Source organism: Protopterus annectens, chromosome 1.part2, assembly GCF_019279795.1.
Source record: "Protopterus annectens isolate FY-2018-M chromosome 1.part2, PAN1.0, whole genome shotgun sequence".
Lineage (NCBI taxonomy): Eukaryota > Metazoa > Chordata > Ceratodontiformes > Protopteridae > Protopterus > Protopterus annectens.
The window spans coordinates 333741499-333762517 of record NC_056727.1 but is presented as its reverse complement, the minus strand read 5'-3'; positions in this window follow the sequence as shown (position 1 = coordinate 333762517).

Below are 21019 nucleotides of genomic sequence, written 5' to 3'. Positions count from 1 at the left end.
GTTAGATGTGAGTGTTTACAGGCAGCTTATACCCTTGATGTCCAGTACAGATGGTTCCTTTTTTCTTTTCCCTTTCATTCTTTATGGAAAACTGCACCTTCTAGCCCAATATCCATCGCAATTTTCTTTAAATATGACATTAAAACTTTATCGTGGGAAGGATGCCTATAATTTCTCACCCATAACACAATAAACTTGTCCTTGTGCACATCCTTGAGAGGGTGTCCTCATCACATACTTCACGAGTTACACACTAGTATTACAAACAAGTGTGGCAATACTATCCAAGTAGTTTATAAGTAGTAGTAATGCATCACTGTGCAAGGAAGAGGAAATGGAGCATGTGTTCCTTTCAGCTACATTATGTGAGGTAAAGGATCAAAGCCTCTGTTCTCTTTCACTTACACTATGACCAAGCAACAGAATGCCTCATTGATGTATATATCAACAAAAAAGGCACAGATGGAATTCATTTTGATGAGCTGATTGATACATAGTCACCTTACTTTACAAATGATTCAAATTTTCTACAATTTGTTTACATTTTATGATACCCCTATAACAATACTAGTTTGTAATGGAACAATAGTCTTATATATTCATTTTACTCACACAGACATAGGGACAAAATAAACTTTTTACATTACACTCTCTTTTAGTTATACACAGTCACTGAGGTGATCTGGCCTTCCCATGATTCTTCATTGTCTGTTAATATACTGACACCAAGACATCTTGCCATGTAAAGGATTTAATGAGGTGCTGTTTGACATGACACCACGTTTCTGCTGATCAGGCTTTTCCTCTTTCAGTTCATAGTCACTAGAACTTAGAATTTTGCCATTTTGGTCTGCTGCCACTAAGGAAATGAATGTATCATAGCCACCATGTGACTAAGACTCAGAGAAGGTACTGTACAAAGTTTTGTAGATATTGAAATTCACACTGACTGAGATTAGTAATTATTTTCAGGGTAGTGAGTAGGATTTTAACTATTTAATGCCATCATTGTCACTCAAGTTAAGTGCCTTCCATTCCATTTCTTCTGTAGATCCTTACATTTGCTTTTACAAAATGAGATATTGCCTCTTCTGCAGTACCAGTGACCCTTACCTTCATTTTAGTATAAGAATGCTTTGAAGCAACTTTGCAATTCATTGTCATCCTCATTAATACTGTTTCTTTTTTTCTAGCAATAATAAAAAAATATCATAATTTTTGTAGGGCATTTTTTTTAGTCAGCTGCCTGTTATTTGACTTCTTAGGCACATTTTATAAATTCTGTGACTAAAACAATGTACATATGGCAGGTAATCCTTCTTTAAGTCTTACACCATTTGAAGATGAAATGGAGATAGTACTACTTCTTTTACAGTTAGATATTTTCCATATTCACCCAGTTAAGGACAATTGTCAGACATTGGTGAAATTTCTCATTTTCAATATTTGCGAAGCTGAACTTCACCTGCAGTTGGCAGAAGTGTCACAATGAACAAATAAACAAGTAAAATCTATGTAAGGCTATCTCCATAACTTATACTAATAATTTAAATTGTTAAGTCTAATATGCATTGTTTTGTAGTGTTGAATCTGCTAGTAGGATATCCCCACCACCACACTCACGGGCTTTTTACTGCTGAAGGTGAAGCTACATTAACACTTCAGCATATATCCCTCTTATCAGTGTAATATGTCCCTGAAAAGACATTTAAAAGCCCATAACTATAAAAGTAGATGCTGTGACTTGAGACAAGTATTTGGAGTTCACTTGTCTTTATATCTATGAATATCCTACCTCACTGATTGCTTATGGTGGTAAGCCATCTGGGGGGAGGGGTTCTTCCCAATCTGCTCACTCCACTCACTCTGCTCCCCTGCCCTTCCCCCATATCACACCCTCCCCCAGCACCTCTACTCCTAGCCTAAGCAAACCACTCCCCCTCATTCCTATTATCCAATTAAAAACAACTCTACCTTGTCCACACCTGCATTTCATGCACACCTTACTTTCTTTCATTTAGCCAAACTTATCTGCTCTGCCTTACATCCATCACCTTGAATTTACATGCCCTCTGCTATAATTTTTGCATCCTACTCCACTTTACCATCACAACAAAATCACCACCTGAAACTATTGTACATTAACTCCAGGCTTACCACCTTCTCTTCTACTATACACACAAACTAGCACTGCACCATAATTTTACTACTGATCAATCACATCTCCCCCACTCATCCTTATCACAAACTGCAAGGTAAAACACCTAACCACATTGTTAAAGCCCACTCTGAAGTCAAAACATTTCCAACCTTACCTGCAGCTGCACACATATAACATCATAACAATCTCTATTTACACATGACACTACATTGAAGCACACAAATTCCACTTTTACTATTTTTAAACCCACTATCACAGTTGATATGCTCCTCCTAATTTGCCTAGCATCTTTACTCTTAATTCTCAACCTCACTACAGCTATATCTTTGCATACCCCCACACACCAATACACATCAACAACCTCCTCTAACCCTGTCCCCAATAAACAGCACAGCTTCTCGCATATCTCCTCCCAGCTTTTCCCCTATAACCTCCCATTTTATTCAAGCCACAAACTGGCATCCTCACCTCCAGTGAAACCATACTTGGCACCAGCACCCTCACCTAGGAGCAAAAAACACTTCCCATGGTACACATTCCTCATTACCTATCTACTCAAATGTGGAGGCATACTTCCTAACCCTGGCTCACCCTCTAATCTTAACCACAAGAGCGACTCCAAAGATTTAAACATACTTATTCTTAACCTTAGAAGTATATGCAATAAAATAGCCTCACTGCATGCCTGGACTGGTCAAAATAAACCTGACATACTAGCTCTTACTGCAACATGGCTATACCCCAATGTAAAAGACTCAGAAATAATACCTCCAAACTTTTCAATAACCAGAAGAGATAGATCTAAAAAAGGGGGTGGGATAGCACTTCTATATCCCTCTACACTTAACATCACACCCTATGCCATTAATATACCCATCTTTTCCAATGCTGAGGAAGTAATCTCATTTTTGAACCTCAATATATCAAAAGGAATTTGCATAATAGTAATATAGATCCAACCAGGTAACAATATACCAGTGTTGGAAAATATTTTATCCTGGACATCCCAAACAATAAACCTTGAAACAATAATATTAGGAGACATAAATATAGATTGGCAAACCATACCTTCCGACTCACCCACAAATAGTATAAATCTGTATGGTTTTTCTCAGCTTATCAATGCTCTAACAAGATACAGCAAAGATCTTACCTGCCAATCCACCTAAGACTGGATTCTAGTATCCCGCCCTGCCAATTACCCCTCTTCTGGTACACTGTCTAACTCCCTGAGTGATCATCTACCAGTTTATTCCATTAGAACAAACTCCCAACAACTAAGAGTACACACTATAAAATCAGTTAGGAACTCAATTAATTTTTGTCAGCATAAATTCAACAATCTCTTACAGGGAATAGACTGGACACCCCTTAAACAACTACCCCTTAGTGATGCTGTGTTATACTTTAATAACACCTTCCTTCACATACTTAATACACTAGCACCCATTTGTATAAAAAGAATCAAAAATAATTCAGCACCATGGCTCTCTAAGGAATGTAAACATCTGATGAAGCAAAGGGACCTAGCCTGGTCAACCTATTAAAGACAAAGTGACAAAACTAATCAACAGAGATAAGAAGTCATATTATTCCCAGCTTTATCTCCAGCATAAAATTAACCCCAGTAAATGTTGGCACTCCATATCTTCTCTACTTAACCATGGAAGAAATGGAGAGCACACCCTATCACCAGATACCTCTCCAACACAAATAGTTGAAAACTTTAACAAGCACTTCATAAAATCAATTTTGGACCTATTAACTAACACCCCTAATGCTGGACCCCCCACTTTTCAACCTATTCAGACACTAACCCCAGGCCATCAACTACTTCTAACCCTGTCATAACTAACCCCCTACTCAACAAAATGTCATAAAAACCCCATTCTCATTTCAGCCCATTCCCACTGACACCATTAAGAAACTGCTACAGAAACTAAATCCCTGCTTTACCTCAGCTGACAACCCCCCCATACTACCTCAAACTAGCTGCTAACTCAGTTGCCCACCCAATCAGTATCCTTATAAATAGGTCTTTATCCAAAACAGAAGTACCTGCCATATGGAAACAATCTCACATCAGCCCCATCCACAAAGGAGGCAACTCTTTTGATCCACCCACTTTCCTTCCTATATCCATCTTGTCACCTATATCCAAAATTCTTGAGAGAGGTATCCATCAGTAGGTAATGCAATATCTATTGCAAAGCAATCTTTTAACAAAAACCCAATATAGCTTCCAACCTAGCCACAGCACAGCTACAGCCCTATTATCTTTTATAGACACCATGAACAAGGACAGAGATACAGGATCCTATACAGAGTCAGTATTCCTTGATCTCTCCAATGCCTTTGACACAGTGTCTTATCCCTTACTTTTGAACACACTGTTTTAACTTAGGCTTCTCACATAACACAGTAACATCGTTTCAGAGCTACCTCAATGATCATAAACAAGCAGTGAAATGGTCCAATGAACTCTCACCCTTCCTCCACAACCCTATTAGAGTCCCCCAAGGCTCCATCTTAGGACCCCTACTCTTCAACATTTTCACAAACAACCTTCACACTGCCTCTCACCCTGGGACCCTCATTCAATAAGCTGATGATTTCACTATAATCTGCACTGCTCAATCACTATCAGAACTACTTTCAAAAACTCAGTGGCAGTCAAATCCTGGCTTAGAAATGGCCCAACTTTTTCTTAATCCAAAGAAGACAAAACTAGTACTCTTTCATTCCAAAATACCTCCTCTGTCACTGATCATTTCAACATCCTTGCATCTGACAACACTGTCATAGAAATAGTGCAAGAAACTAAACTTCTAGGTGTTATCATTGACAATAAACTTTCATTTGATCCCCATATACATCAAATATAAAGAAAACTCATCAAAAACTGTGACTCTTATATAGAAACAAACATTTCTTTACTGCAGCAACCAAAACTACTCTTGCAAAAACATTTTTACTTCCCTTCCTTCTTTATGGTGCATCTATCTTAACTAACCTACAAAATTCTACCCTAAGCAAGTTGGAACAGTGATACAACAAAATTGCAAAGTTTGCCACAAACTCTAAATATCACACACACCACTGTAAACCACTCCTTGAATTAAACTGGCTTGAACTCCCCAACCAACTTGCCTTTATTCAACTATCTACCTTGCACAACCTTATTTTCAAGCCTACTGCCTGCCCTGCACTAGCCAGTCTAGTCACACCTTACACACCAAATCGATCTCTACAATCAGAAGACAAAAATCTCTTAGCTATCTTAAAACCCACAAGAAAACCTGGTCACTCTCTGTATTCATACTCTGTCTGTATACTTTGGAATTCACTACCTCTAGCTACCAGGTCTGTGCCTGGCCTAACCCATTTCAAAGCCTCTTTGAAAAATCATCTCAAAAATACATAGCTCTGCTCCTGCATAAAACCTGCCTAATGCTCAGGTCTTCCTCTTCTATCACATTTCAATCCTTCAAAGACTGCAAGATCCTAAGGCTCTTCTAACTCCTTCTCTGCTTCTATACCACACCCATAAGCTACTGCTCAGGCTTTATTGCTTCTATTCTTCTTAACTCTCTCTCACTATATATCTGCATCACTAACTTTCTGACTGCTATTTTCCTAACTGAAACTAACATTCTGTTTTGCATGTACTATAACAGTCAATGTCTCACATTGCACTACCTACATACTACTTTTTTGGACACTGTCTACATCATGTATGGTGAGAGTGACTATTATTGTCTGTAATGTTTTAACTGTATAGAATTGTTTAGATGTGTAGCAATATATTGCAACATCCTGTAGCAGTTTGTTCTTTCAACTTATTTTTTGTATAGTATTTCTAATGTAATTTGTATTGTATTGGATTATACTGTATTTGTATTGTACTGTATAGGTTCATAGGTTCATAGGTTGGTACTAGGCTATTGGCCCTAGGGCCTATGCAAGCCTAGCCATAACACTTCTCTGGATATTTCTTCCCACAATATTTACTTCTCTGGACTCCTGTATGTGGAGCTTTTCTCCCCAGGCCTCTGCTGAAAACGGGTTCTGTAGATCCAGTCAGACCACCCCGGTAAACAAATGTCAAATAGATAAATAAAATATATTTTAATAGCATGAATGGTTCCTTTAGCTTGTCATTCACTTTGTAAATAATAAAGATTTGATGTGGCATGCCTTAATTCCTAGTTTTGCAAAAAAAAAATGTGAAAATGCCCTTAAAAAATGCAAACTATTATCAGAAATCATTTGTTCAGGTATACAATGATGAGAAAGTGTAATTTTAAGAACATTGAGGTCTGTAATGTGTGAAGTGTATTTCAAATGAACAACATCAAGGTATGTTGAGTAGGAATTTACTCAAACAAAATAATATCAACTCTTTATTGGAAACTATTTGTTCTCATTTTATGCCATATAAGTCCGGAATATCATATGGAATTGTTCATTTACTATTTTAGTTACTTGACAGTGGAAAACATTTTACAGTTCTCAGTAGTATTTCTATTTGTTCTGACATTTTTGACCAAAATAAGACATCCCATGCCTTTTCTTTATACTTCCTTGCATTTAAACAACATAAATAGATTTTAACAACATATTATAATAACACAATATCATATGGTTAAGAATTACAACTTTTCAGACTTGAACAACAATCTGTGAATGCTTCACAATTTATCACTGTCCAGAAAATAAGTTTAAAGACTTTGAGGTAGTGCCAATCTTATGGGTAACCATTTGAAATGTCCGGACCCAATAGAGCAAGTCCTGAAATATTGAGACTGAATGGCTGAAAGATCAGACTTACGTATTTTAAGTCTGAGATGTCATTTCTCAAAATATTCCTTTTTCACTGAAGTATGGTGATCTGGGAATTGGTATATATAAATTTGGGGCTGTGGAGGGGTGGCTTGACCCTGACATAAGGGGTGCAGGAGGCCATTCCCCCTGCAATAAGAAATTTTAAGGAGTAGCTCAAGCTTTGCTGTTTTCACTGTTTAGCAAACGTTTTTGTTGCTTCCACTGTTTAAGTATTTGCTAGAATTTTTTCAGTTTTAAAGCTATCGGTTCTGCCTGCTCTGGCTTTCCAGCCAAGCAGTACTTAATTAACTGACCTGTTAACTGTTTAAATCATACTTTAGAGCCTCCTGGGTGATTTTCTGCTGTTTTAAATGTTTTTTTTTTTTTCTTAGTGTCTCAGTGCTATTTTCCTGGTGTGTCAAATATTCTCTAGAGTTTTTCACTGAAACTAGGGTAGCTAGTAGCTGTAGCACAGTCCAGATCCAGGCCTTCTGCTTCTAGGGTTGCCACCTTTCATTGTGGCTAAAACTGGAGTAAGGCCACACTCCTTGCATCACCACTATCCACACCATCTGCCCTTTCTCCCACCCACACCCCTCCTGTTTTGGGACATCACTGTGACATCACTGAGCAGGGAACGCCATCTTTTCCAGTTCCTAATGCCTGCTTTTGGCTGATTTACTATGCTCTTCTGTAAAAAAGCATAGTAAATCAGCTGATTTACAAACTCCGATAGTTTGTTTCCTTTTTTGAAACAGAATACTGGAGTTTGTACAGTGTTTTCCGGACTACCGGAGAATCAATTTGATTTCTGGATAGTCCAGAAAAAAATGGAGGGGTGGCAACCCTAGCTGCTTCTGGAACTGTTTATAGTGCTTTGCTTGTTCTGAGCATGTTTATTTATTTATTTATTTTATTTTACATTTGTTGACCGGGCTAGTCCAGCTGGATACATATCCATTTTCAGCAGAGGCCCGGGGAGAAAAGCTCCTCGAGAGAGCAAAACAATGTTTGACGTTAATCAAATAAAAACAGTAAATAAATTCAAAGTTTAACAAATAGAAGTACTATATACAATTAAGCTATTTTATGCAAAAAAGAACATATTGAAGTAAGTAGTTGGGTAAAAAATAAGTAAAATGTACAGTACAGGAACACACTAGAAAGAGGTGTGTTAACATAAGATACTAGAGTGACAAAGAGAGATATTAAGATATAAGAGAGAGTCCAAATTAGTTGAAAGACAAGTTAAGCTTCTGGATTCCAGTATGCAGGTAGATTATGCAGACATTAAGATTTAGAGATTTAGTGAGAAGACAAGAGATGTTAGTCTGGGTTAAGACAGGTGCATAGCCAATGTGTTTTAAGGTAGGATTTAAGCCTGATTTTGAATTGTGTAAGTGATGGTAGTGAGGTTAGGTCACTGGGAAGAGAGTTCCAGGATTTACCAACGGTGTTAGAGAATAGAGAGTCCCCTGCCTTGTTGTTCGCTTTCTGTGTTAGTACTAGCATTTTAGTAGCTGAGCGCAGGGTATTAAGGTTACTGTAGGGGATGATAAGGTTGGTAAGAATTGGTGTGTTACTAGGCTGATACAGGATTTTATAGGCAAATATTAATCGATTAAGTAGAAGTAGGTTAGGTAACTCTAGCCAACCAAGATTTTTATAATTAATACAGTGGTGGGTCCTAAATGTAGAGCCAGTTGCAAATCTTGCAATATTGTTGTAGGAGACTACTAGTTTGTTCATATTGGTTTTTGAGAGGTTAGTATATATAGGGGAGGCATAGAGGAGGGTAGAGATTAAGTGGGTCTGGGCAATAGTAGATCTTGCTAGTGGGGTAAGAAAGGATTTGATTCTATATAGTGAGCCTAGTTTTTTGTTAACTGTTTTTATGGTATTGTTTATGTGGGCTTCAAAGTTAAGGTTATTGTCAATTAGTACCCCTAGGAGTTTTGTGTTAGAGTCAGGGGATATGATAGTTCCGTTGTTAGAAGTGACAGTAAAGTTTGAGGTGTGTGTCTATGGGTGGGAGTAAAAAGTAGAAGTTTGGTTTTTTTAGGATTTAGGATAAGACATTGATGTTGTAGCCAATCCTCAACTGTGTTAAACACTTTTTGGGTAAGAGATTGCAGGTCTGCTGGATTTGGGGCTGTGCAGATTAATGTGGAGTCATCAGCATATTGTATTAAGGAGGCCTGAGGAATAACAGTGTACAGGTCATTGATGAAGACAGAGAATAGAAGTGGTCCAAGTATAGAACCTTGGGGGACACCTAGTGAAATGGGGAGATGGGGAGATAGGTTGTTCCCCCACATGACTGCTTGTTGCCTATTGCTTAAGTAGGATTCAAACCATTGTATAGAAAGAGTATCAAGGGACAGGTTTTTCAGTGTGTTAATGAGAAGTTTGTGGTTAACCATGTCGAAGGCTTTGGAGAGATCAATAAAGAGGGCTGAGGATAGAGTGTTGTTATTGCGATTTTTATTTATACAGTTGGAGAAGGATAAGAGGGCAGTAGTAGTACTGTGAAATGGCCTGAAACCGTGTTGGCAGCTAGCTAGCAAGTTTTTGTCTATAAGGTGTTTTAACAGTTGCATATGAATGCATTTCTCCATGATTTTGGCCAAAGGAGAAAGTATGGCAATAGGTCTGTAATTGGATAGATCCATAGAGTTTCCACCCTTATGAAGGGGGATAATATGTGCAATCTTCCATGTGATAGGAATTGCACCTTCAGATATTGTTCTGTTAATCAGAATAGAAACTGGGTAGGCTATTGCATCTGCTGCTTTCTGTAGATATTCAGCAGGAAGGAGATCGGCAGCAATGGTGGTAGGTTTGAGTTTTTGCTGAAGGGTACGGATAAGGGATGTAGAGATGGGTTTGAGATGAAATGGGGGAGGTAAGGTAGTATTATGGGATGGTAGTGGAGAGCTATTGGGAGATAGTTGGTTGGCAAGAGACTGAATGGTTTCAGTGAAGAAGGTGTTAAAGGTTCTTGCTACTTCCTTTGGATTGTCCTGGTCTGCACCTACAGGTGGGGGGGTGACAGTACGACCTGGGTGTAAGAGAGTATTTATACCTGCCCAAAATTTTTGGGGTTTACTTTGCTGTGTATTTTGAAGTTGTATGTAGTACTTTCTTTTATCTAACAGTATTGATTTTTTTGTGTCATTTCTTAACTGTCTGAACTTGATGTGATCTTCATGGTTTTTGGTAGTACGCCATAAGGTCCAGATTTTATTTCTAAGTAGCATTTTTTGTTTTGTATCTTTTGAGAGCCAGGGGGCAGGTTTGTTTCTAGTTTTAATGGTCCTTATTGGAGCGAGGAGGTCGAGAATGTTTAGAAATTTACTGTTAAAGTAGATTACTGCTTCCTCTAGGGGTAGACTTTTAAGGGGTTTTCCAGGACATCTTGGATTGGAAGGGGCCTTTCTGCATTTTTGTCAGAGAATTCTGTCGACTGGGATCTGACTGGTAAAAGGAAGCTGGTCTAGGGCTTGGAATAGGCATCCTCATTGATGGTTTTGAATTTCATTAGAGTTTTTTTTTTTTTTCATTAGTAGCTTCTGATATTTAGGCCCTGCATATGAGCAGGTTTCTGCTTGTTTGCACGATGTGCAGCACCAGGCACTACCACACAATTGTGTGCCAAAGCCAGAAAATTAAATTCAACAAATTTTCCTTTAAAAGCCAGGGAGAAACATCCATTTGCTGAGCTCCTCTATGACCATTTCTGAAAAGCCACTCCTAGTGGCAACAGTCTTCAACCTAGCATTATGGACTGTTGGACTACTCTTATACCTCCTTTCAACCTGGTTGACTAGGGTCTCTTGAGGCAGTGTAGCAATTGCCTCATGTACACAGACAACCCTCTACTAATAACACAGTCTAGTACAGAGTGTGAAAGATGTATTTACATCAAGAATCTAGAATCCATGCTCTCTCTCACTCAAAATTGTAACACAGAGAAGGTAGTCAACTTACCCAAGAGTACATATTCACATAGTGCCACTACTCATAAACATACCACTACTCACACACACAGTATGCATCAAACACGTAAATACTGAAACACCACAGACCTCCAAAACACAAGTCTGCTACAGCTAACACAGTCTCCACAGCATCCATGACACATATTAGTGTCTCACCCACTAAGCCCATATGGTGTAACACACAGAAACTAAGTTTTCTTGTCAATGAAGACTCAATAGTGAAATACATGGATATCCCACTCACCAGGTTGGACAAGAAGAAAGTCACAGTCAGCTATCTGTCCAGTGTCAGGATTCCCCAGATCACACATGCACTCAGGTCTCTCAGCAACAAGTACCTTTATGACCCTGTCATAGTTCATGTTGGTGTGAATGACCTGAAATGTACTTAGATGGACTACATGAAGAGAAACATGGCTAAGCTCTATGAGTATGTGCCCCAGGCAGGTATGTCACTAGCCTTGAGCAGCTTAATACCCTCACCTAGAATGATGCCACAGCATAAACATAAAAATGACTGATTTCAATATTTGTCTTAGTTTTTGGTGTCATTCCAAGGAGATCCAGTTCCTGTCTGCATGGGAAGCCATGGTCTACAAACCTCGCTGCTTTGGCAGAGACAGTTTGCACCTGCCACATCTAGGCTTTCGGCGGCTGGCAAAGGCTGTTGTATCTTCCATGTTCATTTGGATTACCAACGTGAAATTAACCAATCAGAACAAAATAAGGGTCATAGGTTCATAGGTTCATAGGTTCATAGGTTGGTACTAGGCTATCGATCCTAGGGCCTATACAAGCCTAGCCATGTCAATTCCCTGGCTATTTCTTCCCACACTATTTGCAGGAATAATGCTGTTAAATGCTAGAAGCTTAAACCAAAAACTGTACTCCCTGGAAGCACTTCTATCACTAGAAGATGTAGATGTCTGGGCAGTCACAGAAACCTGGTTTAAGGCCTCAGAGAGTACCTGACACTTTAAGGCTACAATGCCTTCCACACCTTTAGACCACAAAAGGAATGTGTGAAAACCAAAGGAGGCAGTGTTTCAATCTATCCAAGAAAAATGAAAAAAACAAGTTAAAACCAAAAAAAGAATGCTCCAACAACTTTCGCTAGATTCCGCTCGAAAAAAATGTATTAAGTCCAGCTCGGTAAAATGAGTAAAGTTGTTTATTTAAGTCAGTTTAAAAAACAATCGCTTTTCGTTGGAAACTCAATCCAACTTCCTCAAAACACATAAAGAACAAGCAAAACAGTGTCTCATCCCTTCTATTCATATTAAATATCCCCCTAATTTAAAACTAATCACATGATTATTATCAATTAGCTTAAAGGCACAACATGAATTTAAAAAGAAACATTAGAAATATACTAACAGACCATACAATGCTCTCAACTAATAAATTGCAGTATGTTAAATATAAATGTAAGTATGATACCAATCGAGTATCATTCCTCAAAAAACATTACTTTGCACACAGTTAAAAAATGGAAAAAGGCTTAAATAAATCTAATATACCCAATCTAAGTTCTGCTCCTTTCGACAGCTCTGTTCACCAATACAAGTGCAGCAGCCTCAATAGACCCAATTGTACTGTATATTAACCTCCACCCAAGTACAAACATATTCGAATTGCTTCCATGGGGCTGAAAAGACTCAATATCCCTTGTGGTTATTAAAATTAAAATTACCTCTTTACTGGTTCCAACGACCCTGAAGGAATGGACGTATATACTAAACTACACGTCCAGAATCAAGGTCAGAAGGAAACGGGAAGAAACAAACCTAAAACAACACAAGCCCCCTATTTTAAGAACCTGAAAGATGATTGACTGCATACATGAACATATATTGTCCTATTACTTAGAGTGCAAAGCTCACAATATACTCCGGACATATATAAAAACTGTGTCCGTGCAACACACAAATGCAACACAAATCAAAATAGACCCCAGTCTTACTTAGATACTGGAATATAATTGTTGTCTCCATACGCATAGGGTCCTGTCAGACCAAATCTACCTACCATGTGTCCTAGGGTAACAGTAAACAAGTTTAGATTTCGATACATTCGAAATGAAACCAACTCTAGATACCCTCCACAAACAGAACAACCTAAAATCAGACCCGCACCTAGATCGGTGTGGGTCAAAAGGACGCCTGCTTTTCTGAACCATGATGAAACTTTCTCTATTCTCAGCTATACCAGGAAAACTAAACGAATAAATAATACAGACGTTTATCTTGACACCTGAAAAAGATTTAAAACAGGTGTAATAAAATAATTATAAGGTATGATGTTAGCAAAAATAAAACAGAAATTAGGAAATTGGTAAAAATTATTAACAATTGTTAAAAAACTGTTAAAAAACTAGTGGGGACTAATATTAAATCCCCACACCACAATGATAATAACCCTCGACAAATATAAACATATACTGTGTGTATACGACGTCCTTTAAAGAATATTATTAAGCCAAAAGCATATTAAATTCCAAATAGGAATCATAGAAAAAGACATCTATGATTGACATCAGAGGGGGTCTAAACAGGTTGTTAGGACATAAAAAACAAAGAAAAGGTTATCCTAGCTTAAGACACAACTGGGAATAACTTAAGACTCTATTATGAAAGCAGGTCAGACCACTGAAATCTAAGACAACTCTCTAACTGGAGGACACATGGTAGGTAGATTTGGTCTGACAGGACCCTACGGGTATGGAGACAACAATTATATTCCAGTATCTAAGTACGACTGGGGTCTATTTTGATTTGTGTTGCATTTGTGTTAAAAAATTAAAAAAAAAAAATTGTTAAAAAATTGTTAAAAAACTGTTAAAAAACTAGTGGGGACTAATATTAAATCCCCACACCACAGTGAGAATAACCCTTGGCAAATATAAACATATACTGTGTGTATACGACGTCCTTTAAAGAATATTATTAAGCCAAAAGCATATTAAATTCCAAATAGGAATCATAGAAAAAGACATCTATGATTGACATCAGAGGGGGTCTAAACAGGTTGTTAGGACATAAAAAACAAAGAAAAGGTTATCCTAGCTTAAGACACAACTGGGAATAACTTAAGACTCTATTATGAGAGCAGGTCAGACCACTGAAATCTAAGACAACTCTCTAACTGGAGGACACATGGTAGGTAGATTTGGTCTGACAGGACCCTATGGGTATGGAGACAACAATTATATTCCAGTATCTAAGTACGACTGGGGTCTATTTTAATTTGTGTTGCATTTGTGTGTTGCACGGACACAGTTTTTATATATGTCCGGAGTATATTGTGAGCTTTGTACTCTAAGTAATAGGACAATATACGTTCATGTATGCAGTCAGTCATCTTCCAGGTTCTTAAAAATAGGGGGCTTGTGTTGTTTTAGGTTTGTTTCTTCCCGTTTCCTTCTGACCTTGATTCTGGACGTGTAGTTTAGTATATACGTCCATTCCTTCAGGGTCGTTGGAACCAGTAAAGAGGTAATTTTAATTTTAATAACCACAAGGGATATTGAGTCTTTTCAGCCCCATGGAAGCAATTCGAATATGTTTGTACTTGGGTGGAGGTTAATATACAGTACAATTGGGTCTATTGGGGCTGCTGCACTTGTATTGGTGAACGGAGCTGTCGAAAGGAGCAGAACTTAGATTGGGTATATTAGATTTATTTAAGCCTTTTTCCATTTTTTAACTGTGAGCAAAGTAATGTTTTTTGAGGAATGATACTCGATTGGTATCATACTTACATTTATATTTAACATACTGCAATTTATGAGTTGACAGCATTGTATGGTATGTTAGTATATTTCTAATGTTTCTTTTTAAATTCATGTTGTGCCTTTAAGTTAATTGATAATAATCATGTGATTAGTTTTAAATTAGGGGGATATTTAATATGAATAGAAGGGATGAGACACTGTTTTGCTTGTTCTTTATGTGTTCTGAGGAAGTTGGATCGAGTTTCCGATGAAAAGCGATTGTTTTTTAAACTGGCTTAAATAAACAACTTTACTCATTTTACCGAGCTGGACTTAATACATTTTTTTTCGAGCGGAATCTAGCAAAAGTTGTTGGAGCATTCTTTTTTTTGGTTTTAAAGTGTCAATCTATATTAGAGATAAATTCACCTCTCATCTAGTTAGACTGGACAACTGCATGGAGTTACCCACTGCAACCTGGACCTGGAGTAAGACCCCCATTCAAGTCCTAACCATTTATAAATCCCCCTCCATGGGTCATGACACCCATGAAGCCTACTGAGCCAAATGGAAGACAACCCAAATTTTACTGATCACACTGGTTATAGGGAATTTTAATTATCCCACCATCAAATGGGAAACGTATTCTAGCTTAATCTCACTAGCACAAAAATTACTTGACTTTGTAAATTCAAATGCCCTGAAACAAATTGTCCATACCCCAACAAGATCAATAAACATTCTAGATCTGGTCCTCACCACCATGTCAAACAGGTGTTCTGCTGCAACTGTTGAACCCTCATTAGTTAAAACTGACCACAAATCAGTCACTTTCAAACTGACACTAACACCAGAACTCACAAAGGGTGAAATCAGACTAAGAAACTTTATCAAGGCAAACTATTCCCTCCTAGGTGAAGGTGTAAATACATTCCAAGTCCCACCCAAAGGTGAAAGTGGTAACTAAGCCAAAGCTTATACTAAAGCCCTGTACAATCACTTGCATACATTTTAAACTCAGATGTACCAGATAGAATCAAAGTCAGAGTCCCAAGGAAAATCAAGCTGCCATGGTGGACTTCCAGCATCAACAAACTCTACAATAAATGCAAGCCATTGCTGTCCAAGAAAGCAAAGAGAAAGACCCAACAGTGTAAAAGCACCCTCCTCAGCCTTAACAGGCAAATAAGACAACTTCTCAAATCCTGCAAGAGCTCCTTTAAGAGAAACCTAGCAAGTATTGCCACGGATAACCATAAGGCCTTTTACAGCTGCCTATGTAACCTTAATGGTAGGACTGACCCAAGCATGTGCAGAACTGGTAGCCAACAGTATCACACATACTGACCCCACATAGATAGTGAACCCACTAGTGGATAGGTTTGGTAAAAATGTCACTCCCTTACCCTTCTTAACTTAAAACAAAGCCTCCCCAACACCCCCCCCACCTTACATATCTGAAGAGCAGCTCCTCAAAGCCCTGTCCAAGGCAAAGAGCATGGCCTCTATGGGACCAGATGACTTCCCAGGCTGTTTTCTAAACAGGCTAAAACATGAACTAGCATCACCACTAAGTAGCCTTTTCAGTTAAAACCTAACAATAAGCTTTGTTCCTGTGAATGGAGAACAGCTGCAGTTATTTCTCTCCACAAAGGTGGCCTAGCAACAGACCCAGGGAATTACAGACCCATAAGCCTGACCAACCTTATCTGTAAGACCATGGAACATATCATCATGGACCTCATAAATAAAGGCATAGGTGACCTCCAAAACTTGGATCCTACCCAATTCAGCTTTGTGAAGGGCAGATCCTGACTGTTAAATCTGGCACATTTCTTTGAAAGTGTGACCAAGGCCATTGATGAGGGCAAATCTGTGCACACAGCATACCTTGACTTGGCAAAGGCTTTCAACACAATCCCATATTCAGGCATTACTGATAAACTTAGCAAACTAAATGTAAACCCCTTCATTGTAAGATGAGTTGCCAAGTGGCTCACAAACAGGACACACACTATCAAAGTGGGTGACTCCACATCAACCAGCGGACCTGGTACCAGCAGGGTGCCACAGGGGTCAGTGCTGGGACCTTACTGTTTGATATGTACTTCTCAGAAGTTCAGGTCAAAACTAAAGGATTGTGGCTGACCAAGTTTGCATATGACTGCAAACTAGGTGCAATCATTGAATCCCCAGATGATGCCATCATACTCCAGGAGGGTTTCACACAGATCAACGACTGGTGCATTAGTCACATTCTCAGACTGCATGCAAAGAAATGCATCATCATTCCCTTTGGCACAAACCATGTCCCTTCACACTATCAAATCAGCAATGACACCCTAAGTACCCATGAAGTGGTAAGGGGCCTGGGATCACAGTTTGACCGTGACCTTAACTTCAACCACCATGTGTCTACCATTGTAAGGAAAGCTTTCCACATAGCTCACTTGATTAGTAAAAGTATCACCTCAAGAGCAAAAGAGGTTATAACCCCCTATACTTGTCACTTATCCATCCCATAATTGAGTATTATACCCCATTTGGTGTGGTATGTACAGTACTAAGCACCTGCAGTAATTAGAGAGACCTCAGAAGTTTCTAACAAAGAAGATCAAGGGTCTCCAGTATGTGCCTTACATGGACCGACTAAAGTCCCTGTCACTATACTCTGTATCGTATAGACTTCTGGCTGGCCTACAGTCCAACCCAAGACCCAAACCTAATGAACTTATTGCATATATGTAAATTAAATGGGTCTAAGGTTACCCATTCCAGGGACTTAAAATATGGTCTGCAACTTAAATGGGACTTGCTGGAGGGACACATTTATCTCCCCGTGACTACCACATCTTTGGAACAGGCTACCAGTTCATGTGAAACAGAGCATCTCTATGACATTGTTCAACAGAAACCTGGATGAGTGGATGGGGCAGCATAAATTCTTACCGGGGATAGTGCCCATAACTCTCCTGGACATTTGCAGTAATCACTAATGCAATCTTGGATATTGACTAGTACTTCTACGGTATCACATTGTGTTGAAAGTGCTAAGCTTAAAATAACCTCTAGGTCGATAGCCTAGTAACCTCCTATGATCTTATGATCCTTTGACATTCACTCTTCTCCTGCAGATTTGGTCTTTTTTTTGGCATGTCGCCACTTGGCATATAAAGTGCCAACCAACATTTCAATGGAGATTTGACATTATGTCTGAATATTTATACATAATGAACTTGCTCAGCTTTTCTTTGGACATGAATAGCTAAGATATAACGCACAGAACTTTTTTTTTTTTTTTTTTTTGCAAGAATGCCACAACTAAATACTATTGCAATGTGCATTTGTTTGTCTGGTTTATAATTTCCTTAACTTATGTCTATATAAATACAATAACATTATCTGGAGTATAGCTGGAACCTTAAACAAAGACTTCATAAAAATGCTTTGCAGGGGTTAATCATATGACCCTACATTAACAGTTCTGCCATATCTGTAGTCATGGAACTTTTGGCATCAATATTTGACTGTCAAAATCTCCTTTACTGTCTATGTACATCTATTCTGTGCTTCAGTTAAACTTCTGGACTCATATGCAACTGTACTGCTTTCTTAAAGTCTGAAGGCATCAATGTAGGAGCAATGGGTTGAAATACATCAAAAAAAGTTAAAACTGGAGTGAATATAAGAGGATTTTTAATATTTCAAAGCTTTTATCTTGACCTGAAGAGTAAACCAAAGTGATGCTGCAAGCAAATAGCTTTTAAGTGCCACTATTATAACTGAGAGATTAGGAATAAAGTGTAAAAGATATTAAATAATTTCACTCAAATATTGAATCAAAATTATCTTGCAGTTTCTGCATTTTGTTAGTAGTATAAAATTTCTTAAAATCGGGTTTTTTACCCCCAGAAATCAAAATATGATCCATATATCTGACATGAGATTCACATATCCAATATGTGGCTTTATTTAGCTTTAGTTTTTTTTTTCCAACTTAGTCTATCCATTTATTTAAGTAATCTCATATCATGTGCTTGCATGGTATGACATTTCACATCATGTAAGTCTTCAGTTATTTCAGCAACTGTCTTTGAAATACTTTGTGTACCAAAGGAATTGTATGCCCTCCCAAAAATATCTCTGCCTGTAAAAGAATCGAAAGTATAAAACTTTGAGTTAAATTTGTCAAGCTTTGTTTGCCTAGAAACTTGGTTTGTATCCAACACTTACAAATATTTACCAATAGGCATGTCTGAAACTATTTCTTAAATAACCAGCAATAGGCATTGTTCACCTCTGACTCATTTGTTTAAATCTTTACAGTCCATACATATCCTTATTGAATTTGATTTTGCAATAGTCACCCAGCTGTTTACCCATACTGTCAGTTCAGTTTGCTTATTCATTGAATCAAGTTAAACCATTCTTTTTAAATCTTGCACAATCTTTTTTTCTAAAAGCAATATGTACCTTTTAGAAGCTGATATCACCTGATGAGCTTCAGGGGAAAAATGCAATATTTCCTACATAAATATGTTCACACATTAAATAAATAAATAAAAATATTTAAAAAATAATATTAAAATGTAACCATATACCGATTTTAATCCAAATTAGCTTTGGGTTTACTTTCTAGCTGTTTCATTTTCAGAGATGTTACTTATCATTTTATTAACATTCTGAAATTTGCAAACAATTTGGTAAATTGCTTTGCTATTTTTACAAGTGAAAGAAAAGAGTTCTTGTCCATGTTTGCAGCTGTTGCCAGACTGATTAGCGTGTGCAACATTCACGTAGTTTGGTGATGGCAAGTTACTGAAAACTATAAAACCTTTACTATGGCTAGAAGCATTCAAAATAGACCTCTGTGAATGTCTGAGCTTTTTTTATATGAAAACTATGAATTCTGTCATCCTGCCTAGTTTATTACAGCTGGTTATCTTCTATGTGTATACTTACAATGAAATATATTCTGACCCAGTGATTTCAAATTATAGCCTGCACATAGAATTGCAGTACACTGAACACAGATTCAGAAATGGTACATTCAGTTTCAAAGCAGGCTTAACAGTAACATATTTGCCTTGCATTTTATTTTTTTCTGAACACAAAGCATTTTCAATGCTGCAATAAGCATTTCAATTGAAGTTGGGAACATCACAGGTTTTACTGTCAAGTTAATATATATCTACAGGATCTACATGATTTATTTTGTTTACACACATTCAAAAAATGGTTGGACCCCCCCCCCCATACATGCAGACAAATCCTACAACTCTGTAAGCCTTGCTCTATTTTTTCTCACTGTGGTAACCATCCCACATGTATAAGGCATTATAACTAACTATACATTTGATACTAGGCATCTTGGATTTCTTAGTGGCATTATTTTTTTCTATTTCATTTATGAATTGTATGCCTATTTTTTTTTTAATTTTATAATCTGAATGCAGGCTTTATTTTGTACTCTTTAAGTTCCTCTTGCAACGATTTTAGCTGCATTTTAATTATTTTACTCACATTGTGCACATCTGCTGTTTTACCAAGAATTAAATTTTATTTTCTCAGTCATCTACTTCTGACTGATGTTTTATAATGCTAGAAGTAATTATATTCCTTATTATTGAATCACAAGTCACTAAACACATCACTGACTCACTCTGCTCATAAGCAGAGTTACATAAGCATCTATACTCTGCAGAGCCTCTTGACTTCTAGTGAAAACTGCCTTGTACTTGGAAGACTTTTGTCTTACAATATGCCTGAAACTTTTTTTTCATTGCTGCTGATTTGTGTTTTTCATCGTATTTAATGTTAAAAGTATGTCTTTATAGAACCCTGTAACACCAAACTGTGTACAAGCAGCTGAGCTTGTTACTAATAATGAGCATTCTTATTAGTTGAGCTGGCTTGCAGCACTTGATGCTTTCCCCTTTAATTTTGTATTTACTGAAAAATTATTTAATGATGATGGTGCTGCTTGTTGAAATCAAAGTCTGATTAATGCACTGAACTTTGTAGACTAGTAACCTTTTCAGCACTGTATTAACTTATGCGCATTTACTAATAAAATAACTTGTCTATGCAACAGACAACCCGTACAGTACTGTTACAGTTTACAACTTTTAATGTGCCATGTTTAGTATTTCAGTGCAAGTACGGATGCTAGCTTTCCATTTAACTCAGAACAAATGGGTTCCTACATGTACCAGATCTAACAAAAATCAGATCTAATACCATTTGCTTTCAATGTCCTTTATATACACCTTTTTGTACCATTCAGATCCTATCCATAAAGGGAGTCTGTTGAGTTAATAC